Here is a 19811-nt window from a genome sequence, read left to right on the forward strand (position 1 = left end):
AATTGAACTTGAACTTGACGACGAACAAGGGAAATGGCTTCGACTACATTCCTGATAAGCCAATGAAACTCGGGGAAATAGGACTGAACTAAAAAACTCAGTCCAGGTTTTCGTGAAAGATGACCCATGAAACAGTCCAACCACAAGCCAATTGCAGTCTCTTCGAAACACGACAAAAGTTGTGAACAGTTCTGGCAGACTACCTACTAGAAGCTCAATAAAACAACAGAAAATAGCGGCCATTTTATTCTGGTGGGTTAACCTCCAAGCACTGATTTTGTCGTTTTTGCTTTCAAGAACACACCCCTGTCGCCTCCTCGCCGTATTAAATTGATGTTCACGTATACTAACCTGCATTAATGACCTGTCAGACGCTGAGCTTATTGGCTGAATCACCTTTGTTACTTCATTACTGTTTGTTACTGTTCAGAGTAATGCTTTACTCTATTTAAGGAAAACTATTTTTGGTCATCATTTTTTTAATGGACAATCTTAGCCTGCGTTTTCGCATGCGCAGTTGCTTGCTTTCCAAGCGAGCGGATGAAAGCTTCCAGGGGAGCAATCGTTTTATGATCCGTGACGTCATTTCATGCATGTGCATGTACATGAGCTAAGATTAAAACAATACGATACAATAGATGTTTATAGTCATATACTTAGCTATAGGTCCAGGAAGTCTGCGATGACACACCAGCTAGTTTCCAGGTTTCCATACAAATGAAAGTTTAAAAAATAAAAAAATTAAACACGATCCAAGTATATATAGCATCGCTTGTGAAATCTGAATATTTGATTAATATGTTAAAATTGTAAATAAGTTAAAACTTATTTAGCTGGTCTTTCCGCTGCCGGTTGAATATGAAAACAAAAAAAATTAAACACGATCCAGGTATATATAGCATCGCTTGTGAAATCTGAATATTTGATTAATATGCAAAAATTGTAAATAATAATAGCTGGTCTTTCCGCTGCCAGTTGCGATTCTCAAACATGCTATTTTCATATTAAAGTATTTGTTTCAAATTGGTTTTTAAGGCTTTTTTGGCTTCTTTTTTTAATTGGCACTTAAAAGTGCCTGCCCCCACTAACACAGTGCGCTACACTTACTCGGTATTAAAAAGTCATTTACATTAATATGTTTAGGCACTTTTTTTCATATGAAAAAACTGTCTTTCAAGGTTTCTTCACAGAAAATCAGCCAACAAAGGCAGCCCGCATTCGCTTAGCACATCGTACAGATCGTCCAGATTAATGTGACACCGCTAACTAATGAAAGCCAATGCAGCGTCACATGGGTTGAGAGTTCGCTTCTCAAGGTGACGTATCTCTGCTCGCGTGAGGCCCAGTTTCTCAGCAACCTCTTTCCACTCTTCACCACCTGCAATACAAAATCATACGTTTATTGTTTGGGTACTCGATGTGAGTAATGTTAAGACTACCGTACATGCACTTGGGACCCTTTATGCACGCGTAAAGTCTATTACCGTATATATCCTCGGGCAGCCATGGAAAACATTTTCGCCCTTGTAAGGGTTCACCAGCATTGCATAGCCACGTCATTGCAAAGGCCCGCTCAGTACAAGCCTCCCGTCTTCGCACAAAAAAATTATGAGAACAGTGGCTGGACATGACGTAAGTTAGCACATAGAACAAAATAAAAAAAAAAGAACAGTTTCATCGTTTTAATACTTAATAAGAACTGAACATGGGCCCAACTGGAAAGCGTAACGATAGGCGACGAAAACGTTTCAGATTTCAAATGCATCCTTAAATCGACGCCAAAATATGTTTAAATTTTCCATTTGGGCACAAGTTACATAAACGTTTAGTTCAACATTTTATCTTTCCCTTTACTGATCGATACCAATGTATGGACCTTTCCATAAATAGGAAGCCTTCTTGAGGTCCAATAATGGATCTTGTTTATGTTGAGAAGTTTCTCGGAAAAATTCTTCATGTATAACATTTTTCTATCATAAATGAAAAAGATTCCAAGTTTTCTTAGCTCCTAGGGCCATTTTATTCCCAGAGGCTTCATTTGACATTGTCATTCAAATCCATAATCCTTCAGTTTTTCGAGTAATTTAAGTTTTGAACCAGACAGCTTCGTTTGAATTTACCACATGCTTGGACCTTTTACCTCTCCAATTTGACTTTAAGCTAAGCTTATTGCTGCATGTTCAGCACTATTTCAGTAATATTTCAGCAGAGTTCCCAAAATCCCATAGACTATTCGAAATTAGCCGACATAGCACCGATCAATACTTGACCCTCCACTGTTGGGTATTTTTGACTCCAGGTGTAACTCTTCGTTTGAGGATTTTTAGTTCTCCAACTATAGATTAAATCTAGTTCAAGCTGTCAATTGCCGCCCTCCTTGAAAGCACGTTACCATCTCGCTTACCGAGAGAAGACTTTAAAGGACAACAGAAATCTCGACCTAAAATAAGTTGAAGCTTTCAGTTTGGAGAATTCAAAGACCTGCAACTTTCTTAAGAGTAAAATGAGGCCTTTATCTTTGTTTGGTGCATAAATATTGATCGTAACACGGCCTAAGGGATCTGGAATTGTAGAGGAAAGTGTGCAATTGGTGTTATTTGTGATCAGTATTGTTGTACAACAGGAATTAGGGCTTCCATGAAAACAAAAATGCATTTACCACCCCATATATTTTTCCATTGTACTTTTCTCTCTCTTTTTTCAATGCGTTTGTCGTAAGAAATTATATCTGCTTTCTGTTTACGGCGCCATTTGAAGATAGTTCGTCTTTTATTAAAATTGCTTATGCCTCTTACATTTAGAGATTAATTTCAGCTTAACTGCTAGCACAGGAGTTTCAATTTTAAACACGCATTTCAAGAGCGCAGAAGGAAATACAAGCAATCGAAATGCGTTTATTCCTAACCCCTTGTTATTAAAAAAGACGTACATTTTCATGCATAAGACTTGATGGTGCGATCACTGTAAATATGTGTTGAAAGCGGAGATACAAACAAACGTAAACATAAGTACCAAACAAAAACATACATATGCACCCATAATAAGAGTTAAAAAAAAAAGAAAAGGTGGACTATGTCATTAATTTGTTCCTTTAAAAACACTGTATTTGTTTATTAGATAAAATTATTATGGTGATGCATAGTATTTGAATACGCAGTTGTGTTTGTAAGTATGGTTGGTTATGTAAAGGGTTGTTTCTACGCAATATTAATGTAACTGTCATTGTATTTAGATGCACAAATAAAATAAAATAGTTTTACAGTTATCAACAATAGACGGGATAATAATAATGATAATAATAATAATAATAATAATAATAATAATAATAATAATAATAATAATAATAATAATAATAATAATACAAAGAGTTAGATCTTGAATTGAAAAAGCAAGCGTCAACTAATAAAAATTATGTTAACCTCTGAATAAATGGATACAGACTCTAAAAATTGTTGTTACTTCTTTGTTCTGTCCTTTACCTTTCACCTTACTATAAGCACAGTTCATATATCTTTTAGTGAAGTGTGCACTTTCTTCTTTTTCTTTCCTTAACAAGGTGCTACAGTATGTATATTTTTACTGTATATGTCGTATTCCACTATTCATAGTCAATATAATTTGTATTGACGAATTGAATATTACCTTCAACGTAGCTTAAAATTTGTTACAGTACTTTCGTAAAATTACGTAAACGTTTCATAATAACGTGTCTTTATAGTAGGGTGGATAAGTAGAGGTTCGGCCCAGTCTTATATCACTCCAAATTTGGAAATAAAGGATGCTTTATGGTACCAGGCTTTCCTAAATTTTGGGTAACACGTACCGCTCAAGTCAATCGTAAGAGCTCTCATCGTACGAAAAGGAATGTTCCGAATGTCAAGGTTCTGTGGCAGCAAAAGACCTACAAGAAACGAGTGTGGTCAGGGAAAGACAAAATTCTGGGATATGGCATTTTCAGAAGGAGTTGTTAAAACACAGTACAAAAAGCTCAGTGTACTGGTAAATGTTAGGTAATAAGCGTTCACCACATGTACTGTTCCCAGGCAAACGAGTTACTAATCAAGAATAAGGGCAACATGGCTGGATATTTAGGCAAGTCCTTAAGGATTTTTTATGGACCGACTTCAAGTCGTGTCCGAGGCACGATGTGCAATGAAAATTAGGAGAAAAGCTGGGTGGAAAAAATTATCACGTGAATCGTTCAATGTGGACCACGGTAGCTGGTGTCAGAAGTGAAGAGTAAATGGGAGATGAAGATCAACAAACATCGCGAGCGGTAAATAAAGGCCAGACCTCAAATAATTTATGTTCAAATGATGACGGCTGACGGACTTGACACCCAAGGGAGCAATAAAAAGTAACACATTCTACATAAAAATTTCCGCACTTGCCACTTGGTGCTGTTTGCCGAGTGACCATGATAGAACAGTTTAAGATTTTTTCACAACAGTGTTTATACGTAATGAACTCATACTTTCAGATTCTTCTTGTTTTGGTAGTGCAGTGACGATTTTTCGCAGCGGGTTGTTTTTACACTCACGAATTCATCGCTATCTTTTTAACAGAGTGACATGAAAGCCGGTCTCCAGTCCCATTGTCCGTTTGCAAGAAAAGAAACTGCATGTAGTCCTGCATCTGTAAACAGATTTATCGGGTGAGACTTGCCAAAGACTCGAATTTGTGTTGCAAGGAAAGATTGTCAGTATCGAGGGCTCGTTTGCATTTGAAGGGGCACACTATGACTATTTTATAGTTTTTAAAATATTTTGATGCTCACTCTTCATACTTTTCATTTAACATTTATTTTAATATCCATTCACCCGTCCATCTACTCGTCCATCCATCCACCCATCTTGTTTTTTTTTCAATCAGTGTGCAAATAAAAAGCCTTTACATGAAACTCACACAAAAATGCGACTCGAATTATGTACTTCAACGTAAAGGAAAACAGAAATAGTTTCAAATACAGTGCAAATTTACGCAGACAGGTTTATCGGACACTTTTTCTGTAAATTTCGTATAGTTACTTATGGCCATTTGAGCACCTCGCATAGTTTCTTTAATGCTATTTACGTACGAGTACCAACATAAAGTTGCAGTCTAATGTATTTTGATATTATGTCTGTATTTTCTTTACGTTCGAGATCATTTTTCGAGTTATATTCTTGCGAGCGGCATGAAAAGGTTGAGACTCCTAATTTGCATAATTGAGAAATATCAATAGTTCGAAGCGAGGCCAGGGTCTTGAAACCATCTGGCCGCACTATGATAAATAATGCCAAGCCTTTGCCTTCTCATAGCTAAAAGGACGTTTCTTAAAAGTACATTGATGCAGGAAAGTCTTCGCTTTCATTTATTTTCGTAACCCCCTTTGCCCTTTTGTTTAACAAGCTGTGAAGGTGGGTTGGGTTGTTCCCTTTTTAAGCAGAGCTCAGTGGGTCAAAGTCGCGCGCGCAGAGCCCATTGATAAGAGAAACTGGTAAACCATGAATACGAAAAATTTTGATTAGGTTATGACGTCACCTCCATCCGTCCGTACGTATGTATGTACGTCCGTTCATCCGTGTAAGTCATTGTGAAATGCCATACTCAAGTTAACCCTGTACGACAACCCGTGCCGTTTTCGGCGGACCAAATGCTTTTTTTTGAAAAACAAACGGAAATTTTGAGGAAAGCTATAAATTTAACTCTTTAAATATGTCGACAAACGTGAAAAGAAGAAAAAAGGAGAGAGAAAGAAACCGAAAACGCAGGCGATGAATAAGCAAAGTACAACGTAACTAAAAGACAGCGACTGTAGAATACCAGCCTCAACGACAGAGTATTTTGCCGTTTCAGTCGGATAGGTGCACCTTTGTGGAAGCGGAGATAGTAAGTGCTCTCTCTCTCTCTCTCTCTCTCTCTCTCTCTCTCTCTCTCTCTCTCTCTCTCTCTCTCTCTCTCTCTCTCTCTCTCTCTCTCTCTCTCTCTCTCTCTCTCTCTCTCTCTCTCTCTCTCTCTCTCTCTCTCTCTCTTTCTCTCTCTCTCTCTCTCTTTCTCTCTCTCTCTCGATCGACAACGGTAACCTGACAACGGTAACCTGAAAGTGAAATTATTAAACTCCGATACGGCTCGACGAAACGTTGAATTTTGTTTCTCTTGAAGTGAAACGTTTCGCTCACTTAACGTTTTAAAACGAACGAAAAATTCAGCAATAGAATAAAAATATTGGTTGTTCTCCAAAGATGGGACTGTTCATTTGCTTTTGTTAACAAACTTTGCTTGTTTTGCAGTTTTTCTTGCAGTGTTGACACGTCATTTAACTTAAGCTTAATAATATTGCTAACTGCGGATGGATATTTTGAGCTCAGTTTTAGGTTCTATGTTCATTATTTTTTTTACCTTGAATTTTTATTTCCTAGTCTATTCAAAGTAGTTGTTTAGTTTATTTCTCTACTGCTTGCTATGAAATATCACAATTTTTTCCATTTCTTACTCCAGGTTATGTTTGAAGTATGGCTTGTCGTTAGTTTAGCCTTGAGTTTCCTCTGAGGTTTACGCACGACTTTCTTGATAAGCAAAATTTAACTAGAGAGTGACAGTGCGAATAGCGCGCGTAAACTGTTCGCAAACCGATTCGCCTCGATCATATTAAAATCTAAAAAAGTAGAAAAGTAAAAAAGCATGTTATTCACCGGCCTAGGCCGGTCGTTATTGATAAAAACTGTGCCCTTGTCCGGTGAATAAGCCATATTTATGTTTGCCGTGACGCCACAAATTCACGCTTTGTTTACAATTCTAGTGGCATCACCTAAGCACTTGTATCCTTCTTTAGCGATCTTTATTGCCAGTGCAACGAATTTCTTCGTGCCTCTGCTCAATGTATTGATTAAGCAGTGGTCGATCATCAGTTGGAATCCAGTGAACCAAACTCCATGCAAATATCATTTTGAGCGTGAAGAAAATTATCGTATCTTGATATATAGCCGATCCCGTCCTGAATGTTTACCTATAGTGTACACATTGTTTTGGTATTTTTTAGACACCCCGCTCCACATTATCGTGAGGCTTAGAATTTCAGATCTATTGAAACAGGTTGTTCACGATTTAAGAGGATACTTTGCTCTCCTGTATAAACGTTGCAATTGTTATTGATGGTAGATATTTTGCTCCATATGTACTAAAAATAAATATAAGTCCAGAAAAGAATGAGGAATTTGTAAGGTTCTTACGTCCATACGGAAACCATAAGCTATTAAAAATCTCCGCTTTTAGGCTTAGATAAATATACATATTACTTGAAGCAATTATGTGGTAACATTAATAATATCAGTTTTAACATCAGGAAGACTTGTGCCTGGCAACCAATCGTAGTGTTTGGCCTTCCATCTAACTTTAAGTGTTTTTAAAAGCTGCCAAAGTTGTTATAATTTATCATTTGTTTACTACAAAAAAATCAGTTTTGGAGCAGTTAGGGACCCCTTCCCCCCCTAATCCTCCATGGAAGCTGAGGAAGAAAGCGTTTACAGCCCAGAAGAAAAGTGTTTTTAAGGTAACTGGACAAAGTATTATTCACATGCAAGATTATTGTGTGCCCAATTTGGGTTGTGAAGAACTCGGGGAAACAGCCACCCGAGCTCACAGATCAACTCACCGATTCAGTGGCACATTCGGTAAAGAAAAACAAACTTTACAACTTAGTACTTTTATTTTTTTATGGAAATATCAAGAGTTTTTCGAACGTTTAATTTTAGCACTGTTTTTTCAAAAAATAACATGGAAAAACTTGCGTTGTTCGTGGATTAAACTTTTATGGCCGAGTGAACAGTAGCGTATCACAGCCCAGGAAATGAATGGTTCATCTTGCCCGCTCACGGAGCCAGCCATAAATGAGGCAAATTACAAGCTCACCAGTAGTCCCAGCGGGTGTAATTTCCCTCAAGTAATTGACAACATCAAGCCTCTCTGAATTCTCTGCTTTTCTAGACATGAAACGGATCAATTTCTTGGTGTCAGGCCCTGGATCCTTAAGAGAGGCTCGGTCCCGTTGCAGGCTTTGTTTCAGCTGAAGGACAATCTCTATTGGATGACTTGACTCTGACAACGGCGATTCCACAACCGTTTCAGGAAGAACCAATGGTTTGTCTTCATTTGCTACAAAAATGAATTTTTGATTACGTTCTGCTTGAAGGAATAAAAAATCAGTCGTCATTTATGAAAAAAGGGTCTATGGGTAACAGGCCCTCGGATGAGATGTTTTGCGGTTACCGGTTCTAACATAGACTTTGTTTTTAACTTCTAATATAACAATAGAGTTGATGTTCTGTTAATGTTTTCGGCCTGATTCAGAGTCATTTCAAATGAGTTCTGAGAAGCGACAAAAAAATATTTACGCCCAAAAACATCAACTCTTACTATTATAATAATTTGAGAAGGCATTCACCAAAGGAATAAAATACAGTAGTTTAAGCGATATCTTGAACGCTGCCATCCTCGAATTAGCGTTTATTTTATCGTACAAATTGTCGAATAAGCTTAAAACTTTGGCAGAATACTGCAAAATGTGTCTAAACAAACTTTGGTTTTAAGAGCGCGTGCACACAAAAATCGAACATTGTGCGGCAAACTTTCAAACTTTGAAAATAGCTGAAACTTTGGCTATTAGTAGTCCACATTAAGTTATTCATTGCTGTGTGGTTCATTTGTGAAATAACTTTTTTGATTCGGCAGAAAATGACGAAGATTGATTTCATAGCCAGACACGAGAAAATTCGGGTTGAAAAATCAGTCATTTTGAAGCAACCCACTTGCCCTACTGATAAAGCTAGAAGACATCTATTTGTTATCAGCTTGTTCTACAACCTTTTCAGGTTTTAACTTTTACTTCCCATCAAGATCGATGGAGCTTGTAACACTGAGACCGACCAGAAAAAAAGGGACCCGTTACTCTATAGAAATCGCTTGCTAAATTGAGAACATAATTTGTCCTACTACCTTTATCACAAATCAAATGAAAATGTAAGAGTGAATTAAGGAGGAAATGGGCTTTCAACTAAAATAAAAAATTTTCCGGGGAAACTTAATCGTGCTCTGTGGAAGACCCTTCAAAATCTAACAAAATCGCAAAATCAAACCGAGATTGTGTGACGCACCGTGACAGATATTACAAACGTACTTCGGGAAACATTCAGACCTAACCGGATGAAAATACATTAATGACCTTGTTATTGTTGCTGATTTTTATTATTCATCATTTTGTTTGATCATTGAAGCTTTCCCTCGCTCCCTCGCCAATTTTCACGTAGCCAGTAGTGCACATACTTGTCTCTTTACTTGGATGATTACGAGTTTCTTTACTAGTTAAAAAAAAAACCGAATGCGGATGATCACAAATTATAGAAAGCTGGCAAAACAGAGACTTCAAAATTTAAAGTCCCTAGTTTCTGTTTAATATTAGACTTGCAAGGGCCCGGACGCACTGGGCAAATTTTTGTTAATTTTGCGAAAAAATCTGTCACCAATTCTCTGAGACAAGTGCGCCCGGTGATTTTTAGATCTACCAAATTTTGTCAAGGCTTACCAGAATTCAAAGACGCCGTCGTCCTGCCTCGGAGCAGGACAAATTTTTTTCAGGCGTGAAATCTGACAGATTTGTTAATTTACACGCCATGATTTGAAAGAAAATGTCAATCAAGAAAATTTGATCTCTATTTTTAGTGGGAGTATTTCAGAAAATATAAAAAATTGCAAAAATATAAGGCAGCGTTCATAAAAATGTACACAACATAACGCAGTGAGTCTTGCAGGCCTGTCATTTCTATTATTATCACTAAAAGAATTCTTCGGGGATATTACGTCTATGAAAATGAATTTCAAACCAAGAATTACAAAGGCCTAGGTAGGTTCCAATAATGAGGATGAGGCTTTCGCCGGCTTCTAAGGACAAATCACTGAACCAGTTGCAGTCGAACAACGTGAAGCCTCCACTGCCATAGTACAAGTAGCAAATGCCTCTGCTGGAGTTGAACGAATTCAAGGAAGAAAAAAAACTAGAATACAAGCGATAATATGCTGAGGCAACATATTCGATCGAAGCGGTTAAAGATCACCATAAGCCCATGACTCCTGAGATCTCATGTAACCTTTCCCGCGCCGCGCAAAGCGCGCAAGCGATGGTGTTTATTTCCGTGTGATTGACACCTCTGGTTTACAAATATTTTGCTGAGTCTCAGTGCGCCCACGCTTGACAAATTGAAAATTTGGCAGAGACAAATTTTGTCGAGATTTTTGGAAGGGCCAAACAAATTTTGTCAGTCCAGTGCGTCCGGACCCTTGGAAAGAATTATTTTGTTGACTCTTGAAATTAACTATTTGAGCGTGTTGCTATACTGATAGCCAATTATAAACGAGTTCCACGCAAAAGGTTTGGAATTTTCCCACGGAACTTTCTTACTCAGAGTGACGCGCTTTGTAAAGCTAGCTAGTTTTCTTGTATTGTGCAGCACTGCAATGGCGTTTTCGCAGTTTTCGTGCTCTTTTCAGAGTATAACTGAAACAGCCTGCTCGTATGATAGGTTAGATAAAAGAAGGAGTCTTGAAATAATAAGTTTACGCAATTGCTTCAAGAATATTACGGACCATTGCTCTTACTGGTCATTTTCTGGAGTAAACACGGAGAGGGAACCGCCACTTGCTAGAGTGGGTGTTTTCAAGGAGAAAGAGACTTTAGCACGGAAATTGGACACCGTTTGCCCATATCATAGGCGTTAAGTGCTGTGTACCTCAAATCCTATCCAAACATGGAATAAATAGAAAAGCAGATCGGGGTATTTCCTAGTAGTATCCGAACGAATTGTTAATACAACGGGAAAGTTTGTCCCAGTTGGACGCTCAAATAATTGCCCTCTTTTGGTGTGGAAGAAAATCGCCCCGGCTATTGTTCGAGGAAATACGGCATTTATACACAACTACAGTCGGACCTCTATTAAGCGGCCACCCTCCATTAAGCGGCCACTTTCCAAAGTCCCGAATTATTATTTTGTCAGTAAAGTGCTGTATTCGATACCTCTATTCAACGGCCAATCTCTATTAAGCGGCCAGTTTTCAAAGTCCCCAGGGTGGCTGCTTAATAGAGGTCCGACTGTAGCTGAAATTTTGTTGCCAATCAATGATGTCAGAAGTCGGCAATAAAAGCATTTATTGTCATGATCAGATCTCATGCTAAATGAAACGAGTGAGTTAGTAGTTCTCACAACCGAATAGAATAAAGACAAATTATCTCATACGCAACAAAGAAATAAGATAACTTCGAAAGGAAACTACAGTTAAAGGATTGAGGGGTCGGAGACAAGAACACCTCCCGATGTCTCGCGATGTCATAACTTTTTTTTCTTGAGAGTTATGAATTTGTTTACACAAGGTACGAACGAAGTTTCATATAATACGAGAAAACCATTACATTCTCAAAAGAGAATGCTGTTGTTTTTGAACAGCATTAATATCGAGTTCGGGCTTAAATATCCGTAAAACACAACTGTAACCTCTGTCACGATCTGTCACGCAATCTCTTATTTGACTGTATTTCAGTGATTTTTAGCGCTCTGTTATAGACAACAATTTAATTTCCCCAGAACAAACGTTACATCAATTAAGAGCCCATTTCTTCCTTACTTTACTCTTGAAATTTCACCTCATTCGTGATAAAGGTAGTATAGTAAATAATCTTTTAAATTTAGCTCGTCACTTCCATAGAGTAACAGTGGGATTTCGCTCAGGTCCCTCTCGATGTCATGTTTTTTTTCAAACTTCATAGAAATAATGAAATCAAATCGGGAAGAGATGTAGAATAAGCTGATAATAAGAGGATGTCTTCTTGCTCCACAGTTAAGGCGAGCGACTTGCTTAAAAACCGTTAATTTTCAAGTCGAAATTTCTCGTGGCTAGCACCGACATTTATTATAGTCATTTTCCGCCAAAACAAAAAGTTATTTGACAAGTTAATTACATTGCGATAAATAATTCAAAGTAGGCTACTGATAGCCAAAGTTTGAGCGATTTTACACTTTTGCCACTATTTTCCGATTTTGTTTGATTCTTGTGGGCAATCGCTCTTAAGTTTTTAAAAGGAAAATAACCGAAATTTGTAAAGAGCGAAGAAATAGTTACAGTTGAAGAAATAGTTAAATGGTTTCCAGTTCTGATTGGCTGGCCACGTTATTTTCTTGTGCAAAATGAGCTGCAATGTCCCACAAAATTATTATAACTATTCTACACTGAACTAGGGTATAGGCCGGGGCGGTTAGACATAAGAACCTAAGGCTCCTTGACTATCAGATTCCGACTCCACTTCTGACTCAATCCAAAGCGTGAACTTTTTCTTAGAGACCTGGGTTTCACTATATACTTAATAGCATAAATAGGGAAAACGTAGCTTGAAAACAGAAGGCAGAAACTTGCCTCTCACAGCAGGTAGTAGTCTGTCATCAAGCTCCCCTCGTTCTTCGTGCTGTTGAAAATTGAAAAGAGAGTGTAACGTTTTACATTTTGTCATCTTTCCGACGATCTCATTTTAGTCCTAAATTCCTACAAGAGAGTGGGAGGATAAGAAAGAGAAGATGTAAAATCGGATGACGGGTATCACATCATACACGCAATTTTTTGTCCCTTACGCGATAAAAAACCTTGCAATTTTCGAGGTGCACCAATCATGCCAAGATCAGATAATCGATGGGTTTTTTAACGCTTAACATGACAAACGTCATTGCAGAAATTAATCTAAAGATATAGATGACAAACAACATTGTTTTACCCCTTTTCTGAGCTGCCTACTTATCGAATGAAAATAGGCCTAGCCAACAAATTTCTCAGGATTAACCTGTTGTTCACTTCTAGGAAAACAGGCTGTTTATCATGAGCATTATCATTCGATAAAGCACGTAACTGAAAGATTTTATTCACTGCGAGACCCAAGGTTGGGCGGAGATGGTAATTGATATACTTTTTTTGGTATCAAGGCCAATTACATTTTGCTGGCTCAAACTACCTTTCTTGTCTTTTTACTTCCTTATCGCTTTCTTTCTTTTTTCTTTTCGTTCCAATCTATATTAAAAGTGAAACTTCTGTCATCTGACCGCGAAAGAAATCCTAAATCTCGACGAAATTAGTACCTAAATCTAATTTTGTTTTGTTGAATTCTCACCTTTTCGTACTCAACCGGAAACCAAGGAGAGAACTGCTTGATTTTGACCTCGCTTTCCTTCGCAGTGGCAGACTGAGTGCAAATAGCGATTTGTTTACAATTTAACAGCTCATACTCTAAGAAAAAGTGAAGGCATTCTTCTTGCTTACAATCTTGCGAATGATGATTTCGACAGAAATCATCTGCACCTCCTTGTGAACAGACTGGGCAAAAGAAAGTAACTTCACACCTCATGTTTCTCAGAAAGCAGAACTCGTGTCGCATGGACTCAACTATAAGTGCGAGCTGGCGCACAACTCAGGCAGAGGTCACCTCAAAGGTGCCGTGGTAAAACTCTTCAGAGAGGTTTATCCCTGAGTTTAAGAGCGGCGGTCAGGAAAAATCGAGCAAAATCTGAATTTTCTGGCGAAACTTAGCAGAGTCGATTTCTTTCATCTTTTGTCCATAATAACGTTTTACTAAAGTAAGAATCATGGTGTGGCTTAAATTGGCCAGAAACATTTGCGTTTTGAGAAAATCAGGAAAATCGATCGAAACCTTGTGAACTGAAAAATAATTGAATTTTAAACCGGAAAATCACCACTTTTAATTGTCTCAGCGTTTGTTTTAAAAGAAGCGTACGGAAATCGGGATTCCTTATATCGAAAGACAATCTCTTTCTGATATGATAACCGATGAATTTGTGTTTGTAATGATATCTGGCAAATTTAAACAATTTAAAAACGGCGGCATATTTTTACAGCTGGCGAACTCTGCAATGTAGTGCCAAAGGTCAAGCACACATTTCAGTATGTGGTATAACTCGAAATATTCTCACACTTTGGCTTTCAGTAACAATTGCCTTGATGTACTTCATACCTTAATGTCAGGCTGGGTTCTCCATTGAGAGTTTCACAAAAGGTCGTTAAAGTTGGCTAATTTCGACCACGACATCGTTTGGCGGAATCAAATAACTGCCCGTGCAAACAAACCGATGCGACGAGCAAACTGCCAATCACAGCTTCAAGGCCTTCAATAATGCTCCTATCTTGCTTTATCAAAAAGATTTCTGTTTTACTCTCGCTTCCTTTTATCCATTATCGACGGGAAGAGAAGAAATCGAAAAGATTCAGTCATGTCTAACAATGTTGCGTGACAGCAAATATGCAAATTAGTTAGATCGTCACTGAGATGTGGCAGTAGGCAGTAGGGAAGGGGTGGGGGACGGGAAGTATTGCTTTAACAGGCCCGTAGTCAGGCTAAAACAACTGGGATGGGGAGGGGGGGGGGGGAGCAAATTGAGGCCATCAAAAAAGGAGCAGATATAGTAAGCAAAACAATAACTTTGCACTTGCATCACACTTTTTGGTACATTTCGTTTCGACCCTTTGCCGTCACTTTACGGACTACCACGTGAAATTGCCTAACTTGTTCACGTTTGAAGGAGGAAGTAAAAAGACGACGACAAATTTCCCTTTCTCTTTTTCCGGTGAACTTGGAATCAGGCAGTAAGAATCCGTCCGCAGGAAGATTCGCCCAAAATAAAAAAAATAAATAAATAAATAAAAAGGTGGGAGCTGGAATTATCGTGATGAAGTTTAAAAGAACGCGAATTCTCTTTATGATGTTTTCGAATTTGCTACCATCACCGTCGTCTTATCTTTAACTCCCTACTAACAAACACAAATCGGTCATGAGGATTTTGGTTCTTATTTCCGATTCACAAGGAAGGACTGCCCTTGCTGCTGTTGTATAAAAGCCAAATGTTAGCGGAGGAAACTGTCAGGTAATAAACAATTTATTAAAGGTTGTGAAAAGGCACTTGCAGCGTGAGAATTCAAGATTGATTGTTGTACATTATTACTGTTTTTTAATTATTTATTTTTTGACACATTGTTTTTTCACACTTCTTAAAATTCTGGGGGGGGGGGGGGGGTCGGGGCTCGAACCCCCCCTGCCACTCCGCTTGTCACGGACGCGTTTACTAGCTGCTTATCTAGAATAACGAATTCTTTGAGACAACTTTTGCGCAAATGACTAATACCCGTAGTTCTTTATTGAATTTTCTTTTTCGTAGCGACCAGCAACAAGAACCGTCAATGCCAAAGATACCACGGAGGTACAGACTTAAAAACCTACTCATACTGATTAAAGTGTAGAGCGAAAATTTACTTCTTCCTAAGATAGAGGGGAAAGGGGGGTGGGGGTGGCTTAATTAGATACATAACCTTATTTCTTTTTAATTTCAGCCTCTTCATTTCACTTAGACCATCATAAGCTGCTATGACGTCTTACTTTCCTCAAGAGAAGGACCTTTTTACGGGGAAGTGAACAAAAAGTTGTCCACCACAGTCAGTAGCCTGACTAGAACTAGGTTTCCAAGCACAGAAAAATAAAAATAATACATAAATGAATAACACTGAAAACTTCACGTGTAATCTAATAAACGGCTTTCTCCGCATCTGATGAACTGAAAATACATCTGAATACTAATATTTTGTGCTGGAAAAGACCGAATGTGCAAAAAAGTAAAGTGTTACATCAGACGTTTTTACAGTTTATTGTACATAAAAAAAGGTAATGAAAATTATGTAAACCCATACCTGAACCAACTGGAATAAATAGTCCTAGTTTCTTCCATGGCAAATGGCACGTTTTTTTCCAAGTCCTCGTTCTAGTTTTGCGACTTTTTGCGCCTGGCTGTCATGGCTCGATACCGGAGGAGAAATTTGACACTTATTTGAACTGACCTCGACGCCAGCCAATGCCCAGAGACGAACGGTGTCGAAGACAAATCGTCAATTCCGAAAGGTGAAGGAGATAGACGAGATAAGCATTCGTGGTGAAGGAGATACACATTCTTGTCAGAATAAGTTCAATTTCGGTTTCTACATCGGCTATTGACAAGGAAGACTTGTGACCGGCGATGTTCCTTTTGCACTAGTTTACTTCAGTTGATCTGCTCCTATCTCTGGGGTCGTAAGAGCAAGGACCTCAGACCAAGGAGCTAAAAGAAAACCTCCATGCTTCCATGACAGCACAAGGATATCAAACCAAATTTAAAGTGACAAATGTTCCAGTTTCCGTAATTGAATTTATCTTACTTTACTTTACTAATTCAATTTACTTTAGAAAACATCAATGCGTGATATTATTAATATTCACTGATTATTGGTGATTTCGGGATTTGTAAAACGCAAACCTAACTATTTAGCGAATTAAAAACAGAAGAGGAAAGTTTGACCGGTCTCCAATTTTTATTTTGGCGAGCATTTTACCATAGCCATAGGGAAGAACTTCAACCCCACAGATTTCCTTTTGATGCGGTCTGACACCTGAGCGAACTCAAGAAATGGACATCGAGTCCGTTACTAGATATGGTTTTATAAGCAAAAATCTCACCGCGCAAACGAGAAAAATCGGTTCCTAGACCAGACTTTTCCTCATTGTGGTTAAAAAGGATGTAAAGATTAAAAGAAATTCGTTTTCATTAGGCTTTTTTGGTGTATGTAAAATTAGTCTGTTTATTGTCACGGTAACGCAACAACCGGTTGTTTATTTAGCCGTTGTCGGAATTTTAAACGAATTATGGTGACTTCAAAACGGTCGTGTGAAGTGCTTAATTCAAAACCCAGACTGATTTTAATACATTATCAAGAACAACGTTCCATCACTCAAAAGGCAAAGTTTAAGAAAAATCGGCCTTATACCACATAGCGAAAACCATCTTTAAAATTTATCCGTTTTTGCGGGATTTTTCCTGTTTAGGAAAGGGACATTTTCCTAAGCTCTGTTTGCTTTTATGAATAATGGTTAAGTCTAGTTCAAACTCTGCTATAAACGTGCGGTGCTTCCTCCGTCAATACCGAGTATAAAAATACCATGGATCTTCTTTCCTTGCAGACGGAAGAGTCAGTTCAGAATATTAATTTCACACTGCCGTGCGGGTACCTTCGGGATCCTCGCGGGTCAAATTTGTTTATCTCAGTTTTCTAGAACGTTAAGCGCTCCTAGAGAAAACTAAAGGCGTCAAATCTGTTCTCTACTTAAGGGCTTTTTGTAGCCAGAAAATGAGCGAAATTGATTTCACGAGTTCTGCCACCAAATGCTTGATATTTTCTGACCGCCACTCTTAAACCTTCTCCCACACCAGCATTAGGAATTCGCACCGAGAAAAATCACCTCAACATAAGACATATGACAGAGAAGGACTACAGAGCAACAAGATTCTGACGAAATAAAAAATCTGGCAAAATTTTGGAACAGTTGTGGGGTAACTTTGGTTGTAAACTCTTTACTGCACCACTTACAGAACTGTAACACTAGTCGGGGAAAGAAACTTGAGAAAAAGAGAATGAATTGTTGCAGAGGCAACCGATGACATCTTGCTGTGGATGCGACATCAACATGGACGGCACCAGGTACTGGTTGCTGCATGAGGCAGCTGATGATGGCCAAAGACACAGCAAGCTGAATTTCTCCATGATTGCAACGAGGCTTTCAGCGGTTTCTTGCTGGTCTAAAAAGGACCCCAAACATGCTGCAACAGCATTCCTCCAAGATGCCTTATGTCTCAAGCTTGTGCAACAATTCTTTGAATTCTCTTTCCTGGAGGTCATACGGCTTAATAGTTATTACCATCTTAAAAACGTTGATCAACCATTGATGGTCTAAGACTACAAAGTTGTTCAAAATTGGAGTGTCATCAAAATGAAACAAAATTCTCCAGTCATGTAAAAAGCTCAACAATGGCACAAACTCTACGGACGCAATCTCTTCACTTCTTTGGAGACAAATCGATTTATGGCCCGCTTCTCTTATGAAGCGCTTTCTCATACTTTAGCCACTTTACTGGAATAACTTCTTTCATCTGAGGTAGCTCCTTAGCTACGGAAAGGATGTGCTTCCGCAAACGGATAATTTCTGAACACTCAGAGTTGCTTCCGGACTTCGTATTAACAACGACAAAAACTTGATCAACTAATTGAGTACTGTATGGCTTTCTTTGCAGAAAATCAAACACCTCATGGGCCATTTCATAAGGATTGTCCTAATCATGAGGTTCATCAGCATGAGTGCAAACTAGGAATACAGGGGAAAGTTTCTCTGGCAACACGTCAGATTTAGGACCTGCGAGGACCTGACCAGCTAGGGAAGCAATGGAGGTCATCCAAAAGTCTAGATAGTCCAGGTTAGTTTTCAGACAAAAGAGATCTTTAAATTTTTTAATCATTCCCTGTTTTACAGGTGGGCTGGTTATTTCATGTGGATCTCGGCTGAGGTCGTGAACCAGAAGATACATTGCTCTTGGTGTAAGAAATAGTGGATGTGTGACATAGTAAACAGATTGTCCACCCAAATCCCACAAAGCAAAATCTATATCTTCTTCTTCACCTTTTTTTATCCTCAAGAAGCAACTTCTCAACTAAAGATGCTATCTCGTCTGGTAGGGTTGTTTCATCGCTCGCACTTGATAAACCATCTCCTTGTGAATCCAAAGTACTGACAGTAGAGAAATCAGGAAAATCTGTATTTAGTACCTCCGAATTTGCAGCGGGAGTGTCGTGGCTTTGAGGTGAATCAACATTTCGGATGGGGAGAAAGTTTGATTGGACTTCTTCGAGTGTGCTTTCCTCGAAGTCTAGAACTTCGTATATCGTATCATTGTCCTCAACTGACGCACTCACGGGCAAAGAGGTCTTTACAGGCACCAAAGGATCCTGAAGGTCTTTCGCAGGAGTTCTTTCAATGGTCTTCAAACTGTTGACAATTATTTGTGCTGCATGGTGTTCATATGAAACTGATTTTTTAGATGTTTTCGCCTCATTCTTCTTTCCAGCCTTCCAAATCTCTCTGGTTACTTTGAAATGTGAAGGATCCTTCTCAATCCCCACTGTACTTTCTTCCGGTGGATTAAAAATTTGCCCTCTTAGTGACTTTTTTAGGCTCGTCGTGCCTGATCGATCTTGTCCAATCAACATGACTGGCATCCTCTTGACACTCGTCTTTCCTTCCTTCAGCCTTTAGTGTAGGCGTCAAATGCCAAGGGCCCTCTTGCAAGAATTTCCTGTGGAACGGCAATGAAAAAAAAAAAAAACATTGAGGCTCGAAAAAATCACATAATCATATCTGAAACACCTTGCTAAGTAAACTTTCTTATTGTAACAGGCGAAAAATGACATCGAAAGAATTTAGATCAATATTGACTAACTATACAGAGCATGGGTACAAAGGTACTTAAAAAAAAATACTACGTATAAACGACATGGATAAATTGAGATACCTTCTTTCCTCTTTCACTTTCACCTCGTCATTAGTTAGTTTATACATTAATTGAGACTTAAGGTACAAAGGGGTACGGATCTTTCTTCCAACAAAACAAGGTTGCCTAATCCATGTAGTGTTGGAGAGTCAATCGATTAATTCGTAGATGCGAACACTGTTTTAAGGAACCTATAAAGTTCAAAATTGTTCCAACAACGATTCCACCCTATGTACCTCAAGTCTTACATACTTTATAGAAGCCAAATTTTCCGGCTTGTAATGCTGAATATGTGAGTATGTAGAAACAACCTATAGCTGGTTTATGAGTAAGACTGGACGAACATGGCACCGACCAGTATCATGCCATGTTCCGACACCTACATAACTGTAG

The 19811-nt window shown here is 38.5% G+C and overlaps 1 pseudogene; it reads right to left on the reverse strand.

The window, feature by feature from the left end:
* Window positions 1-1176: 1176 nt before the first annotated feature.
* On the reverse strand, window positions 1177-19146 carry LOC146469887 (uncharacterized; annotated as a pseudogene).
* Between the last annotated feature and the right edge of the window lie 665 nt (window positions 19147-19811).

The sequence above is a fragment of the Pavona decussata genome, unplaced genomic scaffold (assembly GCF_977016875.1).
Source record: "Pavona decussata unplaced genomic scaffold, jaPavDecu1.1 SCAFFOLD_115, whole genome shotgun sequence".
NCBI lineage: Eukaryota > Metazoa > Cnidaria > Anthozoa > Scleractinia > Agariciidae > Pavona > Pavona decussata.